Here is a 20,820-nt window from a genome sequence, read left to right as displayed (position 1 = left end):
GGAGGAAAAAAAAAACCTCCTGAATGGCTCTGACACGCGTTGGTTTTAGCATCCAGCTCCTGCTGCACATGGCTCATCTCTCTCGCCTCTCTTCTCCAGCCCTCACCCAGGCAGAGGGGTGCAGCTCCAAGGATGCCTCATGCCTCCTGCCCTTGCTTGGCCAAGGTGAGCAGCTCCTGGTCTCTTGGAGCCACCGTGGAGACCAGGCAGGGAAAGACAGAAGCTGCAAAGGTGCCCTGAGTCCAGCAGCCAAAATGACTCTGCCCTCAGCAGGGATTTGGAGAGAAACCTGAGACTTGACGGTCTCATGGCTGGTGGGCTCCAAGGGGGCATGCCACACCAGGCCCGAGTCCATGCCACCCCTTGGATGACTTCCCCCCAAATGCATCAGTGTCACAGCCCCGTATCCAAGCAGCTGGTTGCAGCTCAGGATGGAGAAAAAGGGGTCACAGAAGCAAAACATGATCCCTCCGGGCCCACATCAACATGAGTGACCCTACCAAAAGCTTCCCTCCTTTAGGGGAGGTGCCATTTAGTCCTGTGCTTCATTGCACCAGGAGTAGGGGAGGAGCTGGCACATGCAGGAGCATCTCCCACCCCAGCAGGTCGCTCCCAACCGTTGATACAACAGCGACAGGCTGGATGTCACCCTACACTACCGACCGAACACCGCACTTGCGGGATGGGTTGCAGGGGTTTCTGGCAGAGTGCGGGGTGAGCATTCAGCCCTCTAGACCCCCACAGTGGACACCCCCCCCCCCATCCGCCCCTCCACCTCCAACCCACACTTCCTAGGAAGGCCCCGCCGAGCCCTGCTCTTGCACCCGGGGTGTTTTTCTCTCTTCTCCGCAGGGAGCACAGCTTCCAAGAAGGAAAATACAAAGCCCAAAGGAATTGACTTCAAGCGATGAAACAAGCTCTGCAAAGGAAGGTGGTTTATTCCTGCTCGAGGAGGTGCTTTAAAGAGACTCCTTTTGTTTCCTCAAAGCCTGGGAAGGATGTTTCCCAGTCCCAGCCTGGCAGGCTGGGGAAGGTGGAGACCAGGAGGAATTCAGGGAACTTCAAGGGCCACATTCTGCAAGCAACAGCAGAGATTTCCCCACGCCCAAATCCCTCCACATCCAGCGTCCTGCACTAGTCCAGCCGTTCCTGCATCCCTGCCCACCCCGCAGGGGCTCGTTCCCCCAGAGGAGCATCTGCAGCAGCTGCATGGAGAGCCCAGCCCTGCACCTGCAGCAACCGTGCAGGGCGTGCGAGGAGGGGTTGAACCATCCCCTCTGCAGCTACACCGACCAGCCCTGAAACTTCTTTTAATTCTGCAGCAAGAAAAGCTGTGTCGTTTTCCTTTTTTTTCTTTTTTCTTTCTTTTTTTTTCCCACCAGGCATTTTCCAGGGAGTCTTTTAGATCTTGGAGGGGAAGAAGGAAGAACTGCACAGCTAACCCCTGCTGCAAGCAAAGCCAAGCCCTCTACCTCCAGGCTACATTGCACCCACCCCAGCCAGAGAGGGAAAGCAGCCCCGCTCCTCCTAGTGCCTCCAGACATCCCTCCATCCTCCCAGCCATTCATCTCCTGGCCCCACCAAGCCACCCCTCCGCAGCGGCTGCAGCATCCTCAGGGCTGCCGGGGTGTGAAGGACAGCAGGGTGGAGGGAGGTTTCCTTGCAGAGCCACCTCTGCAGCGCTGCCGGCTTTGAGGGGAAGCCGTGAACCTGATGGCTGCAGGCAGGGGACCCAAGCACTTGGCTTTGCACCCCTGCTGTACCTCCCTGTGCATGCTGTGCATTCCCAAAACCAACGGATGTGTCCGGAGAGATGTATAAATGGGCTCCTTGCAGGATCCCCTGCGGCAACTCTCAGCCAGAGCATTCCCCAGCACCCAACCTACAGAAGATACCTGCTCCTACCCCTCGCACCCATTCCTGGGGAGCAAGAGGAGCCCCCAAAGCAGGCTTTGTCCCACCCACAGCAGCTGGAAAGCGATAGTTAGGGCAGGCAGAGCGATACCCTTAGCACCGCTTGCTCCGCTTGGCATCTCGCAGGCTGCAGCCAGCCCTGGAGGGGCCTCCCCTGTGCAGCCTGGCCGGGTGCCCAGCTGCAGGGGGGCTCAGGCAGAGCAGGAGCCCGGGACAGAAGCACCGGAGGAGCTTCCCCGCCTCCCAGCGCGGAGGGATGGGTTTGCAGAGAGGGGGGGGGACTTCAGCAAACAACAAGGAGCCGCGCATGCAAAGAGATAAGAGAAGGTATTTACCAGGCAATCACTACAAGGTCCTGTGAATATAGTATTTGTGATGGATGAATAGACATATTATTACAGAACTTAATGCAAACCCTTTGCACCAAATGGTGACATGCGATTACTAGTTTGGAAATAACTAAGCTCATTATAATGAAACGCTTCACTCAAATCCCCCTCCAAAGGATGGATCTGACGAAGGAAGGAACCTGTGACGGGAACATACTGGGGGGATTTGTTTAACCAGATCAGCCCGCTGGGCCAGCACAGCACGGTTGCTTGCCTCCAGTATGGCTAAAGCCTGGCTCGCCGGGAAGCATAACCCACCAACCTGTGTGGACAGGGTGGGCAGTAACCCACACCCAGCATCAGGCTCTTCCTAGAACGACTCTGCGCTTAAGAGATGAAAAGCAGCACCTTTCAATAATAAATAATAATGCTAACTATGTGTTTCTATAGCAACTCATCACCATAGCAGCTAAGCACAGAAGGAAAACTCAGAGCTCATCCTGCCGTCTTCAGGGTGAAGAGGCAATTGCCCTCCTGGAGGTGGCTTTGGTGATGGCAGAGCTGGGACTTAAACCGACAAGTCACCCTCCAGGTTGCCCCTGAGCACTGCCCTCCCCAAGGTAGCTGTCTGGGAGGGGGCTGGATGCTCTGGAGAGGTGGAGCCTGGGGTCCAAGGGGTGATAGGGGTATGCAGCCTCAAAAGCAGCAGGCATTGAGGTCATTGCAACCCTCCAAATGAGTCCTGGGGCTCCAGGGTGGCTGGAAGGAAAGGGGACTGTGGCAGGGGACAACCCCCCCATCCAGCCAGGAGGACACCACGAAGGGGAGAGTACAAAGGGTGAGACACGACCAAAAAGAAGAAATGCCCAAAATTAGCCGTGCAAATACCCCACCCCCCAAACACATACACAGCTCAGGGTAACAGCTTACAAAACTCTGCGTGTTGCTCTGCTTTTAGCAAGAACCAGAAATTTGCACCAAAACCCTGACAAATAAAAGGGGTTTCCCAAAACAGCCCAGAAACTCACTTTTTTTAAGCTAGCAAGTCAAGTCAAGCAGGCATACCCATCCTAATTTGGGTGTGGAGCTTGCAGTTGTTTTTTTTTCCCTAAATTGCCCATTAAAGAAAAATCCAAGCAAAAGCCTTTGATTAGCTCCACAACTGGCGTGGTCGTATTCCCAGCTCACCTCCTCTCCCCACCAGGGCCATGGTGACAGAGTCTTTTCTTCCAGTGTAGAACAGCCTTCTGCCCCTCACCACCTCTGAAAGCCTCTTCCCAGCCAGCAGAAGAAGGTGACGCTGCCCGGGGATGGGACAGTGGCCGTTAGTGACTATTAACCGTGTACGTGATGCTATTCCTCAGGCTGGTGAGTGAGTTCCCAACCAGAACCTCCCTGGTTTTATCATCTCACTTGTGAAAAGTGAGTCATTTGTAAAGGTCATTAGAGCAAAACGACTGTTAGATGATGGCTAAAGGGACAGTCGCTTCCACAAGACCACCCCCATTTGATAGATGGGGAAACAAGAAGCCAAGGGACTTGCTCAGGGCCATGGGGCAGCTCTCCGGCAAATCAAAGTCTCCCTCTGGCAGCCCAGAATAAGTTTCCCTAAAGTAAAATAAAGCTGTGCTGCACACCAAGCACTTGCTATTCCATCAATAGGCAATTGTAACAGGATACACCTCCTTAGTCTCTAAATGAGTTTTCTTTCCAGTGCTACTTTATAGACAAATCCCCGGTCACAAAAAACAAATAAATCCCTTTTCACAATCAAATATGCTTTAACCAAGTCAAACAGGGCCACGCGCACGTGCAGCGAATCTGCAAACCTTTTCCCAACTTCCCAGCACAACCATCTTCCCTTTGGGGGGGCGGGGGGAAGGCAAAAAGGAAAGAAAAGAAAGAACATTTGATAGAAGAAATGAAGTGGCAATTTCCCAGTTCAGCTGGGGATCAATACGTGGGCTCCTCGTGGTTTCTGTTTCAAAGGGGCTGAGCTCTCGCCACCGAAGCCCAGACTGACACAACGCCAGTGCTTGACTTATGAGTACTTCATCTCGGCAAGATATTTTTAATTTAGATCTTGCCGCAGTTGGGTACGGAGCCATTCGGGTTTTGATTTACTGCTAATTCGCCACTCCGATTCCTATAACTCTAAACTCAAGTCACCAAACAGTTTAACGCCGAGACACTCACCAGCAAGGCTCCTTATGAATGAGCGTCGGGGGGCTGCTGGTGGCAAGTGCACCTTCCTCACTTCAGAAGGAACAAGAAGTATATAAATATTAACCATCTACACGCAGTCGCCGAGTCCAGCATCACTTCACTGTTTCAAAGGAAAACAATCTGGGATTAAAAAAACTCCACCACCCTCACCTTTCCTCTCCCATGTAGTGTTTTATGCTCAAGGAGAAATAACAAGCGGGTCGGGGTGGCTCATTTTGCAAACATTTACATGCAGTTGGTGCAGCGTTGGCTGCGAGGGTTCACCAAGCGTCAAGATTTATTCCTCTGGCCCTTGCACGAGCTCAGAGGAGGGGGAAGTGTGTGAGTATATATCATGCAAATGCCTGTAATGGAAACCTATCCCATATTATCTGCATTAGATCCACACATTCGTCCTGTCAGAAGGACAAGGCAAATTCAAGTGCCAGTCAGCTCCCGTAAATTTATTGCCGACGGCTTGGCGGGAAAGCCCCGGCAGACCACTCGTGTATGGATAATATAGCTGGAAGGAAACTCAGAGATCAGGCATGAAAGCCGAGAGAGATGACAACGCAAGGTCTCCCTTCTGGGTCACCAGTGCAAATCCAGCCACGCTCAGCGGCAGTTTGTGTTTATTCCTATGCAAAAGAAGCCCGTGAATTTCAGCCTCGTGACTTTTGGGTCTGTTTCATGTTTCACGGCATGCAGTATTTAAAAAACACTGGAAAGCCTTCTAGGCAGCAAAGCCTGAAGTAAAAGCAAGTCACAGAGTCTGCAAATGACCTCTCTCTTTCTAGTGAAACCCCCCCCAGGTAAGGTCAAAGCCACCTGCTGATGGGCAGCATAGTGGGGATGGAGGTTTCGACCCAACCACTGATCCTGCTGAGGTCTTCAGGCTCTCCTCCAGCCCTGAGAACTTGGTGTCTTCTACAGACATTAGTATTTGAGATAGAAACAGCTGGGAACATTACACTTCAGCAAAGAGTTGGCTTCCTCCATGGCTCCAGGAATCACCTTTGAAGAGCGCGTGTCCCCAGCAAGGTTCACGTTAGCTGGAGCACTGACCTGCGCGGACTAGAGGTGCCTAAAATGAAATGACCATTGGATTTCCGAACCAAAGGGTGCCCGTTCAAAGCCTTCAGAGCATCTCTAAGGCCTCACAGAGGGGTTTTTTTTTGCAATGGAAAGGGTTGCAGGACAGATGCCACACTACACTGGCTCCCATAGCAGGGGATGCAGGGCAGAGACTTGGCACCTCTTACCTGGGTGGCTGCTCACCACCTTACGAGATGCAACCAAGCAAGGACGAGGCTAACTTAGCAGAGCACATGCACCAACGAAGAACAAAGAAAACCAGACAGTTCCAGCGGGATGAGTCAAAAAAAACCCCAAAGAGGAATGCCAAGCCCAGAAAATTGCCACGCGGACTGTCGGTATCACAACACATCTAATTTTTGCAATGATCTCTCCATTCCCAAAGGTCATTAAAAACATTTTGTACCCCATTTTAAAGATACAGGAACCAAGGTTCATGAGAGCACAGCTGCCCCCTGGCCAATGCACTAACCCCAGGTGATATTTTCTCATTTTAAAGCACCCAACTGTCATTTTAACTGGAAAAATTTCAATCTTGAAAGTGTCCTGTTCTGACCAAGCACTGCTCGTGGCTGTTGAAGCACAGGCTCAAGGGCAGGGGGCCGCTCACTGCTCTCATCTCCAAGTACCACTTGGGTTTCAGTTTGTATCTCACGGCGGTGAGTGAGGATTCCCATCAATAGATGAGGAACTGAGCCTTATGCCTCCCCGTGCCTCAGTTTCCCAATCTGCACCAGGGGAATGAGAACACTTTCTCAGTGTTTTAAAATACTTCAGAGTCTGAGTGAAAAAAATCTGGGGAGCCCTGTGTATTTATCTCTGTACTTTTTGTCACAGGCTCCTTGAGAGCTCAAACCGAAGGGATATGAAGTGCTTTTCAGCCGAAGACAGTCATGCAGGGAAGCACGCTCATCACTGATACCCTGCAGTAAGTCAGTGGGTTGCCCAGACTCTCTGCACAGATGGGAAGTCTCGTTGCCTTGGGCGCCTGGAGCAGTTGGTGTCCGTTAACTTGAGTCTTGCAAGCAAGAAGGAAGGAGTAAGAAAGAGCCCTCTGAAGCCTTTCGTCACACTGGTGGGGACCAGAAAGGGCTTTTTATTTGAGCATCAAGCGGTTTGAGGGCTTTACTACGGGAAACAGTCATCATCCAAATTGCATCGCTAGCCGGGGAGGGGGAATTCATGGGCAGGACATGAGACTTTTGAGTCCCAGCACTGCAGCTGCAAAGGGGTGACGTTGGGTCTCAGTCTCAGCTACGTGGGACCTCACTTTAAGGAGGTATTGTGAATAATAAATCAAGAAGAGCCAAGTGACTCCCAGGACAGCATGCCATTTTGCTCGACAACACCTGTAGGCAATGCCAAGCAGCAAACTTTGGCACTGTTGACTCCAAAACTCAAAAGCCCTACCTCTAACACCCTCCTCACGTAGGATCCCAACGTGATAGTGAGCGGAGCATGAGCCTACCGTGCCAGCGTCATTCTCAGCTTTTTAGGAAGCTTTTCAGAGTTCCCTTCCAAACAATAAATTAATTCCTACGCAGCGTTAACCCTCAGCACACCTGAGTATCGTAAGACCTTGCAAGGCTTTTCACCCTGGGGCGTGTGAGCGCGCAAACCGAACCCTGGCACTCCGGGAAGGAGGTAGGTTTTATTGCATACCGCTCAACATCAAGGAAATTGGGAGACAGAGACAAAGCAATTCAATAAAAGGAAAAAGATGCAACACAAAAGGGGCTCCAGCATCCCTCCTCCCCTCCTCACCCTGCAAAAACAGAGGAGTCGACACAAAACCGGCTCCGGCAATCCACTGCCCCCCGGGATCTGGCTGCCAAAGACGGTTTCTGCCTCCTCGGCGGCGGATCTCAGCCACGCTCATGCCTGTGCTGAGCCCTTTGCTTTGCCACATCTACAGGCTGTCTAGCACCAGGCTCACTGCGGGTGCGGAGAAGGGATGCTGGCAGGTGAATGCATGAGGAAAGGCTCGAATATTTCCTCTCACAGTGGAGAAGTTCAGCATCTCTCTTAGGATTTGCAATAGCACTCATCCCTCCGCTAGCCAGGTGCCGGATTGCACACTGAACAGATTTAACACCAGTCTTCAGCGCCTACAAGGCAGTTACGATCATCAAGCAAAAGCTTCCCAACAGCACCGTGATTGATCATCAGCCTGTATTTTAAAACACCCGTCTTGGACATAAACAACACTTAGATCATGCGGCTGTCATTTATTTTGCATCTTATTGATATCGCCGAGCGCCGCGCATTTAAGATGGGACAGAAAGGAAAAGCCTTGGACTGGTCCTTTAGGAAAGGAGACCCCCCATGGAGGATGGGTCTGGGCAGAGGAGGGAAGAAAATCCCAGGCTTTTGTGACGGGGCTGGGGTTGCATGTTTAAACCTGGCTGCACACGAAAAGCAGACGCACATCTGTTGCACCGCTTGAAGCCCAGCTCTAGTGAAGGGTCCCACACACAAACAAACAAACATGCACTTCCCGAGGCAATTAAACCACAAACGAAACGCTGCTCGCATCCCCGAGACCTTAAGACAGTGGCTTAGCCAGGGGGAGGAAGCACCTAATCTCACACTGGGAGGCACACGCTGTAATTAAAATCACAGAGACGGCGAAGGCAAAGCAACCCCACGCTCCACTGGTCGTACCCGCTCGCAGATTTAACAAGCTTCTATAAACAAGACCCGGGTGAAACAGAGGACAGATAAAGATAAAGTTAGCACGCTTTATGCCTTCCAAAATATTTGTGCAGGGCTGGTGCGTGCTCAAGATAAGTCCCTAGAAGGCTGTGAGCGGTTGCATCGGCTGTAAAAATCCGCTGACACCATCATTGCTGCCCCGGAATAAGAGCATCCCCCGGCAGTCTCAGGGGTCCCGGTCCAAACCTTCCCTCTCTGCACTGCTCACCCCCGCGACCTGGGAAGCCTCAGCCCCCCCTTTGCTTTCCCCAAAACCTGGCATCCCAGGCATTGCATCCCGGTGGCGGAGGGAAGCCATGAAAAATCAGGTGCGTTTCCAGCGAGCTCTTTGGCACGGCTGCCCGGCGGCAGGGCTGGAAAGCAAAGCGGAGCAGACGCGGGGTGGAAGTTTTACGGGAGAGGAGCGCGGCCACACGCTTTCCACCTGGTCCCTTCCACGAAGGCGAGTCCTGCAGGTCCTACACCCGAATCCAACACGGCGAAGGCTGCATCCCTTCCCGGTACGGGGAGCAGATGGGGACCCAGGAGGAGGGTTTCCTCTGGGCTGGGTATGTAGCAGCCACATGCAGCCACTACAAACCCAAACAGCACTTAGCCCTGCTGGGGCTGAGCAAGCGGGTTTGTTTATCTGGGAGGAACTCATCTGCTGCTGGAGTATTATATTTCCACCAAAACCATGTGCGGCTCGGTGTTTAGATCACTTCTCCCTGTCTACATAATTTAAGGGCATATGTCTGATAAACGAAGAGCATCAATAACGCAGGTTTCGGTTGCAGCACACACATGCACGGAGGGAGGGAGGGAGGTTTATCAGCACCGACTCCGCAGCCGGGATTTGGGCAGTCAAACTCTCCAGCACCTTGCAGGAAGGGAAACGACGGGGGTCCTCCCTTCCCGCCTAGGTGTTCCCCGCCGGGGGTAGCCCCTGTCCCCATCCACCGGTCACCCGGGAGGGGCTGATCCTCCCCGGGAAAAGGGCTCTGCCTGCAGCCCCGTCCAGCTGCAACCTCGTCGGGAGCAGGAAAAGTTTGCAAATGCCTCCAACCCCTCGCCCGGCGAAGGCACTGGGGCACCGAGGGAGGGAAAATACCGCCCGAGGGGAGGAAAATCCGCAGCCGGCGATGGCCGGGGGATGATGAGGGACAGGCTGCGACGCTGGAGCCGCTACCTCCGGGGAGAAAAGTTGAGCCTTGTGCATGGGGAAAAAGCCACCGAGGACCCGGGGGGGTACAACGGGCACCCCGTCCACTCCGCACTGGGGATGTGAAGGGCGGGGGGGACACGGATGCCGGGGGTCCCCGCTGCAACCCCCCCCCCCCCCCAGCATCCTCCCGAGCCGGCCCGGGAGGGGCGGAGGGGCCGTGCCCGGCCACCCCCGTCTCAACCCGCTGCCCGCGGGGGTCCCTGCCCGCCAGCCCCCACCCGGGGGTAGGCAGAAGCGGCGGGGGGGGGGGGGGGGGGCGCCTCCTAGCCCCCCCCCCCCCCCCGCCTCCACTCCTGCCAGGTGTGGAGGGCAGGTACCGCTGCAGCCCCGCCGGCCCTCCCGGGGCATCCTCCGGGGCATCCTCCCGCCAGCCCCCGCTGCCCGGGCGGGGCGGGGGGCTCCTTACCTGGGAAGGCTCCTCGCTTGCTTTGGGTGGGTTTTGGTATATATATATATTTTTTTTTTTTTCCTCCTCTCCTTTACCCCCACTTCAGTCTTCAGAGCAGGCGCCGCATTGACACTGCAGATGGTCTCTGTGTGTGTGTGTGTGTGTGTGTGCGCGCGTGTGTGTCTCTCTCCAATCCCAAATACTCCACGGAGGCGGAACACGGAGCCCCTCTCTCTGCACTGGGCAAACCGTGTCTGGCTCGCCCAGAGCCGGGGGGGGCGGGGGGGGGGGACACGACACACACACACGCAGCTCCAGTTTTCACTCCCCCCCCCAAATCGCCCCTTCCCTCCCTCCCCCAGCCCTTCCCCCCCCGCCTCTAAATCAGCAAGGGGGGGCGGGGGGGGGGGGGGGGGGGAGAGAAGACAGGCAGCCGAGCTGGCAGGCGGGGTGCGGGCAGGGGATGCGCTACGGGGCCATGCCCGGCTCCGCGCCCCGGCTCCGCGGCCGCCGCGCCGCTGCCTGCCCGCCGGGGAGGGCTCGCACTGCGGCTGTCTCGCCAGCCCTTCCTCCCCAGCCCTCCTCTCCAATGGTGGCTGCGGAGCGGGCTTTGACACCCAGGCTCTTTTGCAAACACAGGCACACGCAGAGACACACACACACACACACCCCTCTTCCAAAAAAAAAAAAAAAAGCCGGGGAGGTGTGGAAGTGCGGTGGCAACGCGAGCCCAGCACGCCAGGGAGGGATAATAATAATAATAATTAAAAAAATAAAAACGAAAATAAAAATCCCTTTCTGTTCTTTCTTTCCTTTTTTTTTTTTTTTTGCAAAAAGAGTGGCCAGTTGCTCCTCCTTTCGCCAGCCCACCCACCTCTGGGAGAGGGGAGAAGGCGGAGGGGCGCAGGTTGTCTCTGGAGGGGGACCCCCAAACCGCTTTTCGTCGTCCCAAAGTTTGCAGGGGACGGGGACGGGGACGGGGATGGGGACGGGGATGGGGACGGGGCCGCCGCCTCCGAGCGCGCCCGGGGCTGCGAGCGCCGCCGCCGCCGCTCTCCCACGGCTGCAACTCCCGCTGCCTCGATTTCTCCTCCGGGTGCCTTCCCTCGCTCCGACTCACTACTGACACCTAGGTTCTCCAGCCTTATTGGGCTAATTGGGAAATGTCGCTGCCCAAAAAAAAAAAAAAAAAAAAAAAAAAAAAAGAGAAAGAGAAGGAAAAAATCCCCCAACCCTCAAGGAGTCAAACGCATCTTGCTGGCTCCCTCCATCACCTCCCCAGAAAAGCCCTTCCCGGCATCGAAGCTCTGGCTGGCATCTGCCTCCCCCTTCCCTCTCCAGCGTGTGCCCTGCCGCTCTCCTCCGGCTAAGACAAAATGAGGAGGGGAGCGGACCAGAGCGGGTGTAGGGAGGAAGATCAATCTCTCAGCTTGGGTGAGCAGTAATCCTAGAGAGCGGCTGCAAGCTGCTCTGCTCTCCAGGTCTTCATTTAATTCCTGGCAGCCGCAGGAATAATACTATTTTTTAAAAGCTGTTAGTGCTTATTGCCCGAGTTTTGTGTCCAGCAGGCTGCCGGCCTGGCTGGCCGGGCTGCCCCACGGAGCAGACCCCGCTCTGGAAGTTCGTTCCCCCCACCCCAGTGCAGAGACCTGAACTCCTCTCTGCAGGTAGTATCTGGGCTCTCCTCGAGCCGAAAGCAGAGCAGGCAGCAGATGGTGGGAAGGAAAGCGGTGCTCTTGGGGTGTTGATAGCGGCACGTAGCAACAGGGCTGCCTCCCCAGAGAGAGGGGGGAGCCCTGACGCCGCGAGGCTGGGCGCCTTGCAGAGGTCTGGGGAAGAGGGGAAGCGAAGGGGAAGCAACTGGGGAGACCTCCTCTGTTTCCAGGGGTGTTGGCTGTCAGGGCAGGGAAGGGAAAACCTTGGGGGTCATCCTGCAGCTTCCCCCTACCCCATGCAAGACGAAGGCATCCAGCAGCGATGCAGGGGGGGGCTGGTAAAGGGGGTCCCACCGCTCGCGGCGAGCAATAGCCATGATCAGAGGCAGGGATTGCCTCTCAGCAGGTACGTTGTACAGCACCAAGCACAGCAGGACTCCCCCCTCCTCCCCACAGCCTCTACCATTCACAGAAAATCAGGCTTAATCCAAGCTTTGTATTTTTAATTATCTTAAATTTATGCCACAAAACACGGGGGCCGGGGGCTGTCTATTTGCATCCTCCACGATATTTATTTTTAAACAATATCATGTTTTCCTTAAAACAAGTTTTATCTCCCCGGCGCGTGCCTATGTGCGCGTGTGTGTTTCGCCTGAGCTCTGGTTTACATTTCCTGACGGATGGATGGGGATTCAGAGCCCTTTTTTAAGGTGGTGCATAAAATGTATTTATTATACTTTATCTCCTGCCTCTTGCAAGGAGTCATTTGTTTTCATTCAGAGAAATGAATACTATGTGAAGCCTGAAGAGTAATAACACAGCAAAATGACAACGGAAGAGAGAGACAGAAATCTGAGAGATACAATGGCAGGTTAGTAACCTCTAAAGATCACTGCTGTTGTGAGCAGTACAGTATTATTTAATGTCCAGTCTGGCTTGCAGCTCCATTTAATAAAACATATGAAAATCTCTGGGAAATTTGGTCTTGCTTTTAAAACCAGGCTGTTCTGCTAAAAAGGGATAATCTGGATACGCCGAGATTACTTCCCGCTATCTGGCGGGGAGGAAGAAATTAATAGGAATTCTTTCTGCTTCTTAAAACAATGGCATGAGTCAATATATCCCTGTGCTGTTTGGGTTCATAAAGGAGTGAGTGACAAATGAGACTTTATTTATAGGCCTTTTCATGAACTAGGCAGTGGGGGCGGAAAAGGGTTAGGGCTGGAAAACCCAAATGACCTCCCCTGACCTGTGAATAGCTGCAGTAAAAGGGCCCAAGGACATGGAGGGCTCAGGCTCACCCTGTTGTCATCAAGTGGATATTTTGCCCCCGGTTGCGGTGACAGCGAAGATCATGGGTCCCTCCGGAGAGGCGCTGGGCACTCCAGCTGCCCCACTCCCGGGGGAAAAACCGACCGGGGCTCAGCACCAAACAGCACCAAAGCTGCTTTCAAGCATCATCTGGGAAGAGGCAAAATCACGCTGCCTCCATCCAAACAACCTCCCATGCCTGATTTCCCCCCGCTGCCCCAAAACACCCCCTTTGGTCCCCGCTGCTTGTGAAGTCCTGGACGCCGACAGCATCGCTGCAGCCCTCTGCGGTTCCTTCCCTGCCGGCGAGCGGGATGGTGGCGAACAGCGCACGCAGCCTTTCATTTCATGCCTTGTTATCTGAGCTACACACAGGGATCATTTCCAACAACACCCAAAGAAGAGAAAACACCTATTTTTCCAGGGACGTACATCTGTACGCTTTAAGACTCCAATAACAAAGCGGGAGAGCCAATTTAAAAAAGAAAAAAAAAAAAAAAAATAGAAGGGGGAATCTAAGAAGTTGGGTTGGGTTTTGGGCGGTTTTTTAGTATTTTTTCCCCCGCCATTTTACAAGTTTGTTAAACCAAGCTGGTGTATTTAAGTTGCTAAAAGCCGGAGCCGCTTGTTACAGCTCCGGGCTTGTGCCGAGCGCAGGCACCGCTAAAAACCTACATTGCAGCGCCACCTGCAGCGGCCGCGCTTGGTGGCAGCTCTGGAAATCCCTAAAACCGGGTGAAATCTTAAAAAAAAAAAAAAAAAGCCCGGGGGGAGAGGGCTGCTAGCTTATGAGCTTGTTCCTCCAGGTGTCTTTTTCACTCCCTTCTTCCCTCCAGTCTTTCAGGTGTTGGGAGTTTAAACAACTTGCCCCGCTCTGCTGAGACCCGAAAGAAAATTGGCCTCTCCTGGGTAGCTGTCACCGTCCCCGCCGCTGACAAAGGATGTCTTTATCATGCCTTTGGAGGGTGGAAAAATTCATTGCGAGCTCTTTTAAAGCTAGTCCAGGGCTCTGCGTTGTCAGTCCTGACACCCTGGGGAGGAACAGCACGAGCTCTGCCCCTAAGGGCAGTTTTCGGTCTGGGTGCTGGCTGCCGGGGTTGCCGTGCTATCAGCTTTTTGGCAGTTTTACCGGCTTCAGGAAAGGACAGGTTGACAGAAAATGAGACAAAAGTGCTACGAAAAAAACCTGCAGGAGAAGAAGTTTTTAGGGAAGAGCAGGATTGTGTCACTTGGTCACCAGCCACTGCCTTCCCCTTTGGTCAGAGCCTCTTTGCAACCAATTTCTAATGGCAGGTGGACAAAAAACCTTTGAGAGGATCCATCCAAACCGTCCTCCATTTCTCCTCTGTCCAGCATGTCTATGGCGTCTCAGGGGTTTGCACACTGGGGACACCCGGCGTGTCCCGGCATGGATCAGAGCTGTGCAAGGTGCCCTTTCTCCTCTGTCACCGATTTGCTGCACAACTTCTGGCAACTCCCTTAACTTCCCGGCCAGTCCTCGCAGGTGTACTTTTTTCAGTAGATTTCTTAGTAGGACATTTATTAAATAACATTTGCATGAGTTATCTAAAGTCCCCCCCTTCTGCTAGCCCTTTAGCAGCTACGATGCAGTGTCAACCAGAGGTGAGGCTTGCCCTCATTTTTTTTACCGCTTGTTTGGATGTTTTTCTCAGGAAGCAAAATCTCCCTTCACGCTGTCCCAGGGAACAAACCCAGCAACTGGCAGGAGCCACAGACCTGCAGGATCCAAGTGTCCCCTCCTTTGGCTTTATCCCCAGGGCTCCTTCCCATCAGTATATACTCCAGCCCGTGTTAGCATCTGGATTCAAGCACTAGGTCACCAACCCCAGTTGAGTAACAGGAAGCTTTCCAGAGTTATTCAGCCCAAATTTCCCCTCTTTGTTGTAATTTCAATACACTTGCCTCCCTTCCCGTTCCTTCTTCTCTGTCCCCCTGCTCCAATTTATCCCTCCCCGTCTCCACCTCACCACCAAGGTGCCCGTGCCAGGTAGAGCCTGTCCTTCCAAGCAGACCCAGGGATGAGAGAGATGCTCATTCCACATCCCCTGTCCACCCGGAGGGGATTTATGATTTACTCAGGCCAACAGCATCATCTGCACGTCTTCCCAACCCTTCCGCCCTCTCCCTGTCCCAGCCTCCCCCCACCAAATCAGGAGCCGTCCCTCCACTCACCCCCTGTCCTCCCCCTTGAAACTCCCCAATGAACAATTTTTCTCCTTCTCCCTTCAAATATTTGTCGACCATTATCGCTGCCGGTCACACCCAGGCTGTCATTTGTCCAAACAAAACAGAAGGGGGACGGCCGCAGAAGAGGGGCAGATGGACGGAGGCAGGGTGAAATGAGAGCCAGGGGAGCTGTCAGGCCATAATGATAAGGAGAGTATAAAACACAGGCTGGGGCTGTCGAATTAAATGAGGGGACGCCTGAGAGGGGCTACTTCAAACCGCAGGAGACGAGCGAAAGGGAATAATATTGGAAGCAGGCAGGTGGAGCGATAAGATACAACCGGAGAAAGTCAGACAAATTCATTGTTTTTTCATTTCGGAGGACAATGCAAGTGGGAAGAGCAATCAATCCCTGCTCGGGAGGGCTGGAGGGCACCGGGGTGAGATAAGGAGCGGGGAGGTTTCGGAGGTGGAAGGATGAGATGCAGAAATGGGTAGAGAGGCAGAGGAAAGCGGGCCAGAGACCTGCAGAAGGAGCTGGAGTCTGTCTGGAAGGAGAGAGGGGAAGGTTGGATGCCAACACTGGAGGCAGACGGCATTGAAAGAGGCTGCTGGATTCGGCTAAGGAGAAGCAACGCTCAGATCAGAAGAAATCCAAAGGAAAATAGGACAGCCGAAAGAGGGGAAGGGCCTAATCCAGAGATTAGGGCTTTATTTTGGGATTTGAGAGCCTGGGTCAGACTTGCTGCTGTGATGCAACTCCTGGGTGATGCTCCAGTAGGTTCCACAAATGCAGGAGAGAGGTTAGGAGCCAGGCTGGACCTGTAGGGATTTTCCCAGGAAGACCCAGAACTGCTCAGCCCTTGCAATTGGTAATAAATCTGGAAAGATGTTTCGGGAAGTTCGCCTCCCTCAGATAGCGGGAAAAGGAAATGCAAAATACACTTTACAGCCTACCAAATCTCGCAGCTAATTGCGGATGTCAATCACGGCTACTTCTGAATAGGGGGTGTTTATAAAGCCTCTTTCCTACGCAGCTTTGGCATTTTCCTCACTCAGAGAACATCTACCCAGCCATCTCCTTCCGCAAAACTTTTAGGAACAAGATCATCTCGCTGCCTGTCAAACGTGGCTGAAATCAGCAGTGGGCACCGGTAGATAGCACAGTGGCAAAAGGTTTGTTTTGTTCGAACACTAGGCTAAACGAAAAAATAGAAAAAGAAGCAAACCAAGCCCAACATTTATGATTCTTTTTTTTTTGTTGTTTCAACTCATGATTTTTAAGCCAATTGCATGGAAATAGGAGGGAGGGAGAAGGGGGATGGCTAGCCCATATTTTTTAGCATGTGGGGTTGGCAGCACGCGTAGAGTTACAAACTTAGTGAACACGGGAGACAGAGAGGGGGAGAAGCATAAGCTCATCTAGGGATGTTGCGGGAACCCCACTGAAGAATAGCTATTCTTACATGTCAGCTTCATCACCATGGTATCAGAGAGGAAGAACAGAAGGAGAAATGACAGAAAACGGGAGGGAGTGGAGCCAGGCGGCTGAAGAAAGAGAAACAGGAAGGGGATGCGAAAGCCGTTTCCCCGATGAACAGTATCACTTGTTAAATAATCAGGACACGATCACTCCGGTACCCTGTGTTTACAGACAGAGCGATGCTGCTAGGCCCTTTATGCAGCACCCCTTAAAATGCTCCCATATTCACAAGAGCATGTCCTCTCCGTAACACTGAAGTGGGGCTTATTCAACCAGCTTTTCCTAAAAGCTTCAAAAATATATATATATGCATGTATAAAAACAGGACAGCTGCCTTCTCTGCTTTGTTTACTGGTAGGACCTATACAAAATGGCCATTGATTTGCTTTCTTGTTATCCTGCACCAGGCGGATTCATCTGTGGTGAAAACGGACCGCGCTGGAGGGCAGCTTCAAAGAGCTGCGACCCCTTTGCAGTGCTGTAAACCGATGGTGCGACACCTCAAGAGTGTAAATTCTAACCGGTTTTCTTCTAAAACTAAGTTTTTTGACCTTCTTTCATCTCTGAGTGTATAAAAATTGCCAAGCAAATCAGGATAATGGTCTGTGAAGGCTGAAATTCAGCCTTTGACTATAGCCACTGAGGATGCTTGGAGCCACCACCCACACTCGCATGAGCAAAATCTGGGACAAGAGGTTTTCCCTCAATAGGGGAACACCCACGTACTTTCCATGTGACTCCTATGGATGTTCCCATCACCAATATTTGTTTAGTTTTCAAATCACACTGAGATCTTCATCTCTGCTCTCTCTAGCAGCGAGCTCTGCAGGCTATCGAGGTTCCATGGAAATCAGCTGGAAGAAAACACCTTTTTAGGTTTGCTCCCTCCCAACTTCACGGGAAGGTCTCCTTCATTCAGGTGCAGCAAAAAGGGGCACGGCTGATCTTTCTTGCACCCCTGATTATTTCAGTTACCTTCCACCCCTCTCCCAAACCATCACGTGCTCCTTTTGGGAGTCTGTTCATCCCAAATTCCTCCCACGTTTCTGGTCATGTGCAACACCTACTTCTTCCCCATTTCTGCTTCCACCCAGACAAAGCTCTCCAGACGCAGGGGCTATCTCGCGTTGCGAAGTTGCTCAGCACTTCAGTCAAGGCCTTTGAATAAAATGACCCAACATTATCTCTTTAAACCCGGGTCATTTTGTACAACTCCTGGCACCAATGTCTCCGTTAGGGCCTTTGAATTAAATAGCTCCACTCCGCCTCTTTGAAGCCAGTTGACTTCTCACCCAAGCAACTTGGCAGCAGCATCCCTCCCCCCTCCCTCTCCACCTCCTAACACCTTTTGTGCAAATCCCCGCCGAAGAAATAAAAGCCGCTGGAGGTGTAAGCCCGCCAAGCATGTTGTAACCCTTTATTATCTGGGGACCCTCACTCAAATGTACAGAGAGATAATGTTAATAATAGAGTGACGCATTTTGTCTGATCTGGAGCTGTCTCTGAAAGATAAATGCTGAGGCAAAGCAGAAGCATTTAATCAAAAATAAACCACCTCAACATGTTGTGTAGGGTTTTTTTTTTTTTCCTAAAGAAGCAAACCTTGGTCCTGTCGCAGCATATTATTTTGCCAGCATTATCTCTGTTATTTCTAAATAATTCCATTTAGTGCTGGTGATGGGTAGGAGGGCTGACATACAAAATCAAATTAATTAGAGTGACCCAAAAAACTTGTGTTTGCACTGTGAGATTCAACATGGCAGCAAATCTCACTGAGAACAAATTGCATTCAAATTAATTTATGGAAAATAATTTGGGACATATCAGGTTTATTTAGGATCAATTTTAATAAGCTAAAATAAAGTCAAGGCGGTGGGTGATACCATCAGCCAGTCAAAAGCCAACTTTGATAGAGGTTTATACAGCTGAATGACAGCTACTTTCGAAGCCATTATTAGAAAAGCTGCTTTTTGGAGTGGTTCGGACAATTAAAAGAGCACCTCAATTACAGCTGCTGGAAATATTAGTAATGAATAAATTATCCAGCAGGTTTGACCTTCCCTTCCTTCACATAATTTCCAAATAATTCTGAGACATTGTATTAAATTCACCTGCCGCAGAGGATCAGTGAAAGAGGTCAGCTCTGCTTCATCCATTCGACTGGTGCAAAAAGCAGCGTCGCATGCTCTGATAGACCAGGCATGAGGTTTTTGGAGGTTTCCAAAACAGGGTTATATTTCACAAGCATTTTCCTGGCATGTCCCTGACGTCCAGTCCAAGTGCCGAGTCCTGCACTTGGGCCACAACAACCCCATGCAGCGCTACAGGCTTGGGGAAGAGTGGCTGGAAAGCTGCCTGTCGGAAAAGGACCTGGGGGTGCTGGTCGACAGCCGGCTGAACATGAGCCGGCAGTGTGCCCAGGCGGCCAAGAAGGCCAATGGCATCCTGGCCTGTATCAGCAATAGTGTGGCCAGCAGGAGCAGGGAAGTGATCGTGCCCCTGTACTTGGCCCTGGTGAGGCCGCACCTCGAATACTGTGTTCAGTTTTGGGCCCCTCACTACAAGAAGGACGTTGAGGTGCTGGAGCGTGTCCAGAGAAGGGCAACGAGGCTGGTGAGGGGTCTGGAGAACAAGTCTGATGAGGAGCGGCTGAGGGAACTGGGGTTGTTTAGCCTGGAGAAAAGGAGGCTGAGGGGAGACCTCATCGCTCTCTACAACTCCCTGAAAGGAGGTTGTAGCGAGGTGGGGGTCGGTCTCTTCTCCCAAGTGACAAGCGACAGGACGAGAGGAAACGGCCTCAAGTTGCACCAGGGGAGGTTTAGATTGGACGTGAGGAAAAATGTCTTTACTGAAAGAGTGGTTAAACATTGGAACAGGCTGCCCAGGGAAGTGGTGGAGTCCCCATCCCTGGAGGTATTTAAAAGACGTGTAGATGAGGCACTTAGGGACATGGTTTAGTGGGCATGGTGGTGTTGGGTCGATGGTTGGACTCGATGATCTTAGAGGTCTTTTCCAACCTTAATGATTCTATGACCCAGTGCTCTTGCACAGGCTAGATATGCTGCATGCACATAGCAGGACCAGATCCTGGAAGTATAAATCTTCATGCCCAGAGAGGCATCTATTCCAGAACATCAGGAATAGATTCATGGCAGGCTAAATCAGCAGGAGAGGTTCAAGAGCATCAGATGGGCCTTAATTGAAAGAGGCAAAGCCATGGGGAGCCTCAGGTGTGTTGCTCATTGAATATGGACCTACCCTGGATGCTCTGCATCCATGCTCTGCTCCAGCCCAGGGTCAGCTGTGCTTGCTGAGACTGGAGGCATTTTGGTACTCACTCCTGCATCAGCCCAGAGCAGAGCAAATTCAATGAGGATCTTCTCTAGGGCAGCAAGTCTGGACCATGCAGGACTGTTGGCAGTATCACCAGCCCTGCAGATACCACAGCCCTGCCTTCATCCAACACAGGAGTCACAGAAAGGACCAGGATAAAGCCACACAGCTAAAATTACATTTTAATCCGTCTACAGTTTCCCCCATGGACTTGCTGTACCAGGACATCTAAAGAAATACAATTTCCTCCAGGACACAAGCTCTAATCCTCAGGGGTTGTCCTGCCAGTACCTTTTTATTAGCCTGATTGAAGTGTTGCTTTCACGCCCTCCCTGTTACCCTATACCTCGTAGGAGATCAATGGCTGATGGCCAATATTTGGAGGTACCTGTCTCTCACCACTTCAGCCAAATGAGCATGCGATTGTAAACGGTACATGCCAGGCCATAAGACATTATAGAAATTTAAAGGCCTCTCAGTGATTTATGGCTCTCTAATCAAGGGCTTTTAACATTTAATTAAAGAGCTACAGGAGTTGTCATTATTTCTAAAAAATCTATCTATGGTTGGAGGAATTAGACAACATGAAACTCAATATATTCTGCATGTCCTGGGACCACAACCCTCTCTAGGGCAGAGGCAGAGAAGGTGGGCAGCAGGAGAAATAAAATATGTTTTTTTCTTATGGCTTTAAGATCCTGCAGTAATTTAAGGTGATAAAGTAATCTCCGTTATTTTCAAGGAGCTTGAGAAACCTTGAAAGACTCATCAGAGGATCATGCTAAAGATGCAACAGGCAGCATCTTGCAGAGAAAATGTACCATGCAGCAGAAAGAAGGGTCAAATGAAGAAGGCGGTGACCGAGGCCAAGTCTGTCTTACTCCCCATCCCTCCTGCGGCTCCTTGTGATGCTCCCTGGCAGGTGGGAAAGCGCTCTCCAAACCCCTGCTGCGGCTGGGAAGAGAGAGGGTTTAGGTTTGGGACACCTACAGGATGGTCAT

General features: G+C 52.1%; 1 protein-coding gene across 2 annotated transcripts in view; it reads right to left on the bottom strand.

Moving 5' to 3' along the window:
- PLXNA4 (plexin A4) overlaps window positions 1-10,097 on the bottom strand; it is a 472,614-nt gene extending 462,517 nt beyond the window's left edge. Inside the window, exon 1 of one of the 2 annotated variants that reach the window (XM_076346806.1) lies at window positions 9,869-10,097. The gene's annotated coding sequence lies outside the window, so the exon portion shown is untranslated. Of the gene's footprint in view, window positions 1-8,682; window positions 8,716-9,868 lie in introns of those variants that run through there. The other variant, XM_076346900.1, reaches the window with a different exon arrangement.
- Window positions 10,098-20,820: the final 10,723 nt, after the last annotated feature.

Source organism: Aptenodytes patagonicus, chromosome 1 (assembly GCF_965638725.1).
Source record: "Aptenodytes patagonicus chromosome 1, bAptPat1.pri.cur, whole genome shotgun sequence".
Lineage (NCBI taxonomy): Eukaryota > Metazoa > Chordata > Aves > Sphenisciformes > Spheniscidae > Aptenodytes > Aptenodytes patagonicus.
Note: the sequence above shows the minus strand (reverse complement) of the source record. Positions and strands in the feature narration are given on the sequence as shown.